The sequence below is a fragment of the Merops nubicus genome, unplaced genomic scaffold (genome assembly GCF_000691845.1).
Source record: "Merops nubicus isolate BGI_N331 unplaced genomic scaffold, ASM69184v1 scaffold11239, whole genome shotgun sequence".
NCBI lineage: Eukaryota > Metazoa > Chordata > Aves > Coraciiformes > Meropidae > Merops > Merops nubicus.
In genome coordinates, this window is record NW_008633063.1 from 52,603 (window position 1) to 63,763 (window position 11,161).

Below are 11,161 nucleotides of genomic sequence, written 5' to 3' on the forward strand. Positions count from 1 at the left end.
GTGCTGATGCACAAGTACTCAAGATGCCTGTGTGGTCATATTACTGATAAAACCACTCATTTTTACTAGGTCTCCTTCATCATCAGTTTGCTCACATGGAGTAATAAAGCCTATTTTTCCTTCATCTTGAACTGATATTTATGTTCTCATGTGTTACCTTCTGATCTATCCTAACCACTTTTATAGGAGCTTTTTTCTTTTCTTGCCCTGCTCCTCCAAAACCCCCTATTCAGTTTATTTGCTATGCTTGTGTGCTGAACAATCACTTTTAGAGGTACTGTGCTGGTTCTGTTACAGGAAGGCTTGACAGAGATTGTTCCTTGGAAGAAATTCCTCCTCTCTTGCAACCAGAACTGGTTCAGGCTCAGTGTCAAACAGAGCATCACAAGCTCCAACCTGGGCAGTCTTCCTGGCTCTAGAAATTCCATAGCACAGCTCTTGTAAGATAAATTTGTGAACCTCTTTCTGTTTATGTCTGTTGACACTCTGAGTAACAGCACAGGCTTCACAGAGGCCTTAATTTGATTCTACAAGGACAGGAGGTAAATATTGCCAGAAAAATAACTGTCTCATGTCAGGAATAGGGGATTTCTAAGTCTGAGCCTGAAAGCTTGGGTGGAGGAGAGCCAAGCAGAGGAGGGGTGGAAGCCAGGAAAAGGTCAGAGAAGGAGCAAAGCTTGCTGAAGCTGATTTTAAACAACTATTTGAGGTATTTGCTGTGGTTTTAATATCCATTGCTACAGGATGACAGGAAGTGCTGCTAGCATGGCACTGTGGGACCAAAGCAGGCATGAGGCATCTTCTGGTGATGATAAGGATCATCTTTACAAGCAGATTTTCTGCTCTGGGGAGGCACAGTAGTACTGGCAGTCCTACCCTTTAGACAATTCTGCTAAGGGAGGAAAAACCAATCTCTGTCTGACTTTAATAAGACACCTCTGTAGACGCAGCCAGGAGGCTTTACCATACGAGTGCTGTTCCTAGGTAGTCTGTCAGGGTTTCATTTCAGGGCAGCTAGTATCAAATGAAACCTCATTTTGATCAGGCTCTACCTTGCAGCTGACAAGCCTGCAGATGGCTGAGTGTTGCCTTGTCACAGTCTTCAGGCTTTCTGGGTGCCAGCAATGGGAAACAAACCCTAAAGGAGAAACCTGGCCTCAAGTTTGCACCTTTGTACCCCAAGAAAATGATGGGAACTGCTGCAAGAGCAGCACTGCTCCAGCTCTGCCAGTCTGCTGAACTCACCCTAGCTGCTTCGGCTGTTATGGGAAGAAAGTGCTGAGCAAGTGCATGGGGAACACCTGATGCATTAATTTGTGTTTTCTTATACATAGGATACAAGGGAACAGGTCAGATGAGAGTTTTGGTTACCACTTAGATGCTGACCAGGTCACAGAAGTTTGATTTAAGAAGCATATTCCTATCTTTCTAAACTTTCAAACTGAAATGTTGCTAATGATAGAAGAGGCTTCTTATGAATTTCCCCAAGCCCCTGCACTCTTGACAGATAGTGTGAAAGTTTTAATTAAAGCTTTGACAGAGAAGCGGATCAGGAGTACTGTATCATCATTTTCCTTTCATGGCATGCTTTAGCAAGCTGGTGCAGATTGTTACGTCGATGAGATATATCAATATTAAAAGATGCACCATGTGTCAGGCCAAACACATTAAAGGCTGAAGTTAAATTTTAACTTAGGTCATGAGTCACTCAAATGTATTCAGCCATCCAGAATTAATATGAAAGTATGAGTAACAAGGGGTTTTTTTAGCTTGTTTTTATGTAAGCAGGAGGATGCAGCACCTAAACAAAAGCTCACACCTCACCTCTGTCTAGACCAACACAAAACTTCTTATAAACACAAGCTTAATCATACCTAGACATGCAAGCTCAGCTGGGCAAATAGGTGATGTTCTCTAATACTTCTCATCAGATGAACTTTTTCCCTTTCTGTTTCAGTAGCATGGAAATATTTTATTCTCAGAAAAAAGATTTTTTTTTTCCTCCTTATTGCAGGATGTGCATTGAGGAAGTATCTGATGATGACGTTCACTGCAGACTATTATTAAAAGTACTTGCTGCAATAAGGTTACTCATTCACTTTCAGCACATTTATGGTAAGCCTGTGGTACCTCAGAACCTGTGTCTGTCACTGGGGAAAGCACAGAAGCATTCATTAAGCTCTACAGCTTTGCCAGAAGGAAGAGGAACATTTTTTGGCATCCTGAGTAGCAGCAGGCCTAGAGTGAAGGACCATTGGTCAAAAATGACACATTCATCAGAGATGGTGGTACAGCAAAAGAAGTGCTGAGAGCATTGCAACCAGAAAACAAGTAACAGGTCTGTTCCTAGCAGTGCTTTTCCCCAGGGGATGGCGTCTTGCGAGCGACTTCATTAGCTGCTGACAGCAGACAGACTGCGCTGCGCTGGGAGCGAAAGGGAAACGCTCATCAGATGGCCCCAGCCACAACTGAGGAAACACACAGAAGAGAGAACTGGCAAGCGTGGTGCTTTCCTCCCTCTCCAGAAGTTAGTCACATCCCTAATGTAATGCTCTGTTCCTTTTCTGTTGGTAGGGCAATCTGTGTGTGGTACGGCCTTGCTGTTGGCACAAAGGGCGCTGCTGTCGGTTCAGTGTGCTCTTGGAAACGTCCCAGGCTGTGGGAGGCGGTGTCTGAATTCCAGATCAGCTGCTAACTGTGAGGAAAACCCCCAAATATCTTGGCATTTGTTACTTTTAATAGACAGGAATGGACACCTACCAAACCTTGTTACCTGTCATTCAGTGATGTGCTGTGTTTGACCTCTCACACTGCGAGCAGTAACGCTTCCCTCACTTCATGGCCAGCAGGGCATGTGCATCCTCTGATGTCTCCAGTTCATTTACTCACAGAAACGGGATTGCACACCCCAAATGACCTATATCCTTAGAACCAGGGATCCTCACTCTCTCCACAAGGTTAAAAACATCCATCCCTACCAAGCTGACTTGAGTATGTTTGCCTGGCTCTTCACACTCAAAAGGCCATAGTAACAGCTAAACAGCTGATAGCTGAAACACAAGGTTTTCTAGATGCAATTGTTCCTACTTTGCTCCAAAAAAATACAGAAAAATCATTTTGTCTTACCTGCTGTTCCCCAGCACACTTGAGCATTTTTCAGGTGAAGAGCAGACTCTTGGACATTGCAGCCATCCTTATGCTGCTGCTCAGTTTCCTGCTGGATCACCGGGAGCTTCTCTTTCTCTGCATAGCAGCTCTCTTGCTCCTTCCCAGCCCTGAAGTCAAGCTTTCTTTTTTAAAAGCACACCACTGTCCCCCTCCTTTCAACTTTGATTTTCTCTATGAATTCTTCAGGCTCACCGGGTGTCTGTGTTTCAAACATTAATACTTTGATTATTGGATTTCTTTAGCAGGTTTTCTACTCTCCAAACCCTTTCTCCTCTAGAAAGCTTAAAGAAAACTGGCCTAAAATGCCATTAGTCAAAAGCCCTTCCCAGAGGAAACACTGATAGTCCTTCATAACCAAGCAGGCTATTTATAATGGTGACAATGTGTCCGACTCCACAGCACAATGAGCATGAGGCAGTCCACACAAGACTTGATGATAGAAGCTCTTCATAAAATCAAAACTGGAATTCATGTGCTGTACGTCAATAGTGATTTAAGCAATCACTTTTCCCACTCCAGAGGGAAGAAATAAAGGCCCTTTTAGCACAGAGACACATAGCGCAATGTCACTGGAATAAGTAATCCAGTATTTTAAATAGTAATGTTGAAACTATTGTGATCTTTTAAAGTTTTATATTCATTATAATCCTAATCCACACTCTACGTGCTTCCACATCTCACACACTTGATTTCTGCTTAGATCACACACACTTTCTAACGGTGCTTCTTCTTCATAAATGGCATTACAGGTTCATCTTAACAGACATAAAACTAGGTTCTTTGATCTGAGTAGCAGAATACAATTCATTTGGGATAAAGAACAGATGAACCCTAGTCAAGCCCCAGACAAAACCAGAAATGGCAGGGAGGTAGAATTCCCTTAGCGACTGAGCAAGAAAGCATCAGTACCAGCTGGGTTATGAATCAGAGCTGCAAACAGCCACAACTCTCTCTTCTAATGTACTAAGTGGGAAGCCAGGCATAAAGAGCAGAAGCATCCTGGTGTATGTATCATTTCCCTGGGCAGGAGATGAGGAGCTGGGGGGGCACTGGAAGGAAAAGGAAAGCACATGGAAAGCGGGCAGGGACGAGATGAGGATCTAATATAGGATTAGGGACGCACTTAGTGGAGGTTTGGAAAAACCTGAGAAGAGACAGGGAAAGCGCACTACTAGGAGCAGGGCTGGGAGCTGCGGTGCCTGGGGCACCCCGTGGTGGCACAGGAGCCCACTGGACCCTTCCAAATGGCCAGGATGCCCTGCTAGAGGGGCGGAGGAGTCCAGTGCAGAACCCATGGGTTTCAGCCCCAGATGGGGACCCCTCACCACCAGCACTGTCACTTTCTTTCTACCTGTGGTAAAGAAGGTCACCACTTCATCTCTGCAAGATCCAAGTAGGACAATAATAACCAGCTCGTTCTCCGTCCACCCCACCCTGCCTGGAGCACAGCCCTTTCAGCTGCTCCACACAGGTGGGGAGGCAACGGGGAGGCACTGACTTGCCTTGTCATGGGATGTGCTCCCACAGAAAAACACCCCATATTGTCCTTTACCCATCCTTTCCTCCAAAGAAACGAAAGCCCTCAGCAAACTTCACTCAACTTGTGCCTGTGGGTGACTCCCAATTAGCAAGCCGGTGGCATGGCTCCTGTGGCAGTATGGGGTCCCTTGGAGGGTGGGTGATGTGGGTTGCTGCAGGACACCCCCACAAAGCTCTGTCCCACTCCAGCTCTGCTCAGCCTGTCCCTGTCGTGAGCCACCCTCAGATGGGGCCAGCTGAGCTGTGATGTGAAACTTAATTAAGATTCAGTGTGTCAGCAGCACCAGAGATCTCTCTGGACCTTGCACCTACCCATCAGCCTAGCTCCGTATAACAGGCGCTGATTTGCGTTTATATCTAGTTATATAATACAAATCATAAAGATCATTTTCCTCAGATTTTACTATCAATGTGGCGCTGGGACTGTGACACACCAGGGAATTGTTACATGCCCTTAAAAATGGAACTAAATGGCTCCAGAATGACTTTCTAATAATAATCAGCATTAAAACTTCCCTACTGAACTTCTGGGCTATGGCCAGTACTGTGGAAAAGTACAATATACCAGTATGATAATTTTAGCATAAAAGTAGTGTTAATTTGCTGAGATATTGGATCAAAAAAAATCATGTGAGGGGTTTTTTGTTTGTCTTTACTATATTTGTTTACTAAAATAAGTGTGGTCTCCTCTTAAGTGCAGCTTAAAAAATACTCCTTTCAGTAGAGTTTTTCTAGCTACATTTTTAGCACATCACTTTTTCACTTTCTTTTTAATCTGATGATTTAAGGAGGACAGGTATGCAGCTCTGACAAGCCAGTATGCCAGACACATGCTGGAGAGGACAGAATATCCTCATTACTTATTGGTTTTTATATGGGCCCCACACACATACAACTCAGGTTGACAGTACAGTGTTGTGGCACTTACCTTCTGTGCACCAGTTTAATACTGAGGTTGCTGCTAACGATAACTGTGAGCTGTACTTGTCCTGCAGGTGGCATCTGCTTTCACTTTATAAGAGAAAACATCACATAAACAATAAAGTGAGCCAAATCTGGACTCTGATACCTAGATTTAGCCTCTAATAAGTGGGACAGAGTAAAGATTCTAAAAGCAGTGGGCATTATGAGAATTAGTACGACTAACAGCTTCGGGGAAAAAAAAAATTAAAGCTGTCTCATTAGCAGTACTTGAAAATGAATTTAAGGGTTTTTTTGAATTGTATAAATTCACATGAAAAGAGAAAGACTGAGCCCTCCCAATAGAGACAGCTGGATTTTACCTTTGGTTTCTAGAGAAATATATTGCTAATAGCAAGGAGTGTGTTTGTCCTTAGCTATATGCCCCAGGGAGAAACACTGCCCAAGTTGTCTGCAGTGGTAGTAACTCATTACCATAATTTTTCTTTTTTCTTCATACAGGCACAGAATTAAAAAGTCAATTTCCTTCAGATAGAGGCCTGAGGCTAGATTCATCCCATATACAATTCTGTAACTTCTGATCCTATTGACCAATTATATTTCTTCAGCAATCCATAAGGGCTAAGAGTAATGCAAAATTTAAGGGGAACAGGAAGCTTGTTAAACACAACTGCATGTACCTTAATGCACAAACAATAAGAGCAGAGAATATTTTTCCTGTAATAAAATGCATGGCCTTTCATCTCCAGAAGTTCACTGCTTCTCTTCAGAGCAAGCATTTATTGGCAATACACACTTCCCTGAACTCGTTAAAGCTCACATCTGCAAGAGCAGTGCGGGGGAACCGCAGGATCTAACATGCGATGAACAAATTACACGTAAAATTATTTTTGACAAGCTCAGTGAAACAAAATGCTGTCGCCACTTCTGATACTTCACCTCGCTGACCATACTGAATTTGCCTAGATACATCCCTGAGAGCAAAAACTTCAGCTGCCTAGCATAAAAAGTCTAGACAGAGAAGCCAAACGAGCTCCCATGTGAGAACTTCATCACAACGTGGAGGATAAAACCATGTATGCCCCTGCTATGAAAAATTAAGTAATAGGAGTACCTGAATATTTTATGGGAAAAATTCTTCTGAAGTATAGTTATTCAAGATAGCCAGAGATCTCAGGCCTGTGCTCAGGAAGACATTTACTTACTCTGTGGCTAAAACTTTGTATCCAAGTAGTGCTAAATTAAGTCTTACATTAGTTTAGATCATGATGGGCATATATTGCCTGTACTTGATTTACTTGATTTATAGATATAAAAGATGCTGGAGGTGGTGCTGGTGGAAGCTGTTTATGTGCTATTACTTCTGTTACGGTACTACCTCTATAAGAAACAGAAATTTGTAGTAGAAATTGCACAAATATCATTAGATACAACTTGTACCCAGAAACTCAACACAGGTGAATTCATGCCACAGCAACAGAGGTAAATTTTGGGGTACATACCATGCACAGAAGTTGGTAGAAAGGGGGCATGGCAATGGGGATGGACTTAAAGCAGGATAGGGTCTGTAAGTAAACAGCAGCACAAGAAAGCATGGACTGAGGAGGGGCTCTGTGGTGCTACAGGACTGCATGAGCTTCACCTGCCCTCTTTGGTAAGGGGACTGCTAAGCACTGTGTTGGGGAGAAATGCAGGCAACTGCTCAAGGTCTGCCCCAGACTAAGGACACAGTCATACATTACTATTTAGAACAGAATCCAGTATGAAATATATGAAGCTTTATTTTATCCGTCATAAGCCTGAGTGGAGTGAAATGTTATGCAGTGTTAATAGTCTCAATGTATTAATAAAGAAAAATTTAGATCAGTGAAACTATAATTTTCACAATTATGAAAAGAGTTAACTGTTGTACCATGCAGTGAATGATTACAGGTGTCGTGTGGGACTGAATTCTTAGCAGACATCACACATCATTTCAGTATAACTTTACAGTTGCTTTTTACAAATATTCTTAATGCAGTAAATTACCTGAAAAAGCCATAATGGGTTTTAGGCTGCATAAATGGACTATGACCTTCATTTGAGCTGAAAAACATAAAAGATATTAAAGTGATGCCTTAGTTTCAGCAAACCTGACAAACAGGCTAAACTTAAGCATGTTATTTTCATAACCAAATCAAATTCTGAAAAGCCTTACAAAGTAAAGGATATGCCAGTAAACATTTCATGTTATTTGGACAAATTATCAAAAGAAATGAGTATCCACAAACTTATCTATATTTCAGAATGAATCATGTTCTCTTTGCAGTCAGCAGCAGTATTTTATGAAGAAACTTGAAACCTTGGAATAATTATTTAAAAATAATTTTTTTCGCTCATCAGTTACTTGTATTGTTTTGTATTCTTAGCTTCAAATTACAGTGATAATAGGAACAGAGAATATGTGCTACAAAACCTTTAACCACACATTGCACTACTTACCATTCAATTCGGAAAGTGCTGAACGCACTACCAGGCCCACTGTCCAAAACCTCTGCTAGATCATAGAATCATAGAATCCTTTAGGTTGGAAGGGACCTTCAAGATCATCAAGTCCAACCATTGAGCCATTAGGGCTCTAAAGTCCTCTGCTAAAACAGATCAGAATCTGTCAGGGTTGGAAGGGACCACAAGGATCACCCAGTTCCAACCCCTCTGCCATGAGCATACATCATCTGTCTCTGTTGTGGTAATAAAGAGATTCCTGGCATTCTGGTATTAAGAAACCAGAAGTAATGTATTAGTTTTACTTTTCCTCTATTCTTTAAAAATACATACATATGATAGGGCACATAGTTTAGAAGACTATGAAGATAGTATTCTGTTGAATGACAGCCTGGTTGATTTACATGAAATACCAAGTGCTCATATGAGAAAAGGTTAAAATTAGATTGACGAGCAAATGTGCTACCAGACTGCTGGCTGACAAATGGCAAAGTTATGCCAACGTATTACTTATTCTGGAGGCGCCCAAGAAGCAAGCAGGAGGATTGTAATTCATGTGCTAGAATACATTCACGTTTAGCATAAACAAAGAGTCCTCAGGGTCTGCAACAGGAACATATTAGCTATATGTAATTTATGTCAACAAATAACTCAGTGGAACAATTTCATTATTAGATATGGGATTTGAATGACTTGTGTTTTCTTAAGTCAAGAGTGGGCTGCTCTACTGTCATTTAAATTAGTTCAGAATAATGCCTTGTTGAATAACTTCATTGTTCTTCCAATAAATTGACTATTGTGCTACATCATCCCTCCTCCTACCAGTCACACAATGAAAATAGAGATTAGTCATGTAGCCTTTCACAGTGGCTGTTAGATTATAGTCTGATTCCTTCTTGGTCACTGTAAAGAATAGTCTAGTTCAGTGGTGGTAACACCTTTGCCTTTCTCCTTTCTTTTCAGCAAGTTCTGCTGAGATCCATGCAGTCAGCTATATTAAAACTAGGTGATTAATGAATGCCAAATAAGGAAAAAAATTAACTTGTCAAACTGAAGGCACTTGAGTTTCTAAAATTCAGCAGTGAATATGTATCACAAACTGACCTTCATGCTCTCGGTACTCAGCAGATCTGAAAATAAAGCTCTCTGAGAGACGGGTGCTAATATCAGTATGTCAGAGATGCAGGACACTTCTGTAAGCATTAGCTTTAATTATTAGCAGCTGATTAGGCAATAATGAATAACAACCTATCACATGTGCCTCAATTTTGTCTATAAACAGGAAATACCATTCTGAAAGAGATAGAAAAAAGTTAAATTACTGATAGCTGCTACTGTTTAACTCATCCTATACAGGTTAACTGGTTACTACTCAGAATTTAAAAAGCTGTTAGTCCATGAAATGGACAACACAAAACTTTATATTTCTCCCTTTAGAGTTAATAGAAAATCTGCTGGTTGGCTATAGAGTGAATTTTTCAGTATGTGAACATGAACTAAAGAACTTAGAGAACAGACAATATAGGCTTGAACCTGCTCTTGACTGGAAGAACTTTTTGACATTTTGTTAATATGAAATTACGCTAAAGCTTTAAAAGACCCAAACCCATTTGCCAACCTGTTTCCTTAGGGAAAAGTGTTCTTACTCCTTTTCAAATCGCCATGACAGACAGCATGTTAGGGGAGGGAGCTAATTGTCCCCATTAGTCATCACCTTGTCAGGATGACTGGCAGTCAGTAGCCTTCACGCTTGCTTGAAAAGCTAAAGCTAGTTAAGATCTTCTTCAGTCTGGACTGGAAAGACACCTCTAGACCTGCTGCCCCTCTGTGACACCTGAAAAGCTGGTCCAATATTTTATGCCAGGTCTTTAATATGTCTAGTGGTTTCTTCTTCTTTCAAAACTACTGTCAAGTAACAGGGGAGGGAAAAAAACCAAAGGAATTCAAGTTTTGAATTGCAGCAGGGCCTCTTTCTAGCATCCTCCCACTGCAGTATTATTCTTGCAAGTGATTGATGACCAGAGATATGCAGGAACAATTTGTTACTACCTAAAATAATCCACTAGGGTGCAAAAGAGCCTCTATAAAAAGAGTAGCCATTTCTGGAAAAAAACTCTATTTTTTTAAAGCTAGATATATTGAATGGAATTTATCATTGAAGCCTTTACAAGTAGCTGTTGGAAGCAGTTATTAAAGTAGATATTAGGCTAGATTCAGATCTTGTGAAAACAGTTGTAGCTCCCGTGAGTATGATCACACTGACAGGCTGGTTTCAGTCCTTTAGGCAAGAGAGACGCAAAAAAGTGAGAGACGCTAGCAGAGCATCTGCTAGTTAGATCAAAAAAAGTCTGTCTTGTTGGCAGAGCTATTGTCCTTTGGTCACACCAATCCTAATTTGAGTCCTGCTTGCAGCAGCATATAAAACCTGTGACAAACATAGTCATGCTGACATCGAGGTGGATGCCAAAAGAAGATACGAGTACTTGAGACTGCAAAGAAAAAAAAATACAGAAGGAAAGCTTTCAGGTCTAAAATTTTAAAAAGAAAAAAAATTTTTTTTTTCCCATTGTGTATTTTTCTCCCTAGTCCTCAAATATTTGGGATATTGAAAAACAGTATAAAAAACAACCCTCAAAAATTGCAAACACATGCCTGGATCAGATCCTTTTCCAGAAATTCAAGTCTGTGTCTCTGCACTGCTTAGCCTAAGGCAAGGGGGTATGCAAAACAGAGAAGTACTTTGTATTTCCAGACTTAGAGTATTTTTATTCATGACATTCTATGAACTGTCCTTTTTGTTCTGGTTGCCCTTTGGGTCTTCTATTGTGCCTGATACAGCAATTTGGCCTGGTCCAGAAGTGATTAATCTAATTCCTTTGAAGAATGACCAAATCCCTGGCACAGATTAACAAATGCTTCTTGTAGTCCACAGCTAAGAGCAAGATCGTGTAGGTCAGAGTCACTGGCTTTGCCTGGGGCACTGATGATACAATATAAAGCTGAGTGTCCAGCGGAACCAGAGGTGAACAAAACTTTCTGAAATGTGTAG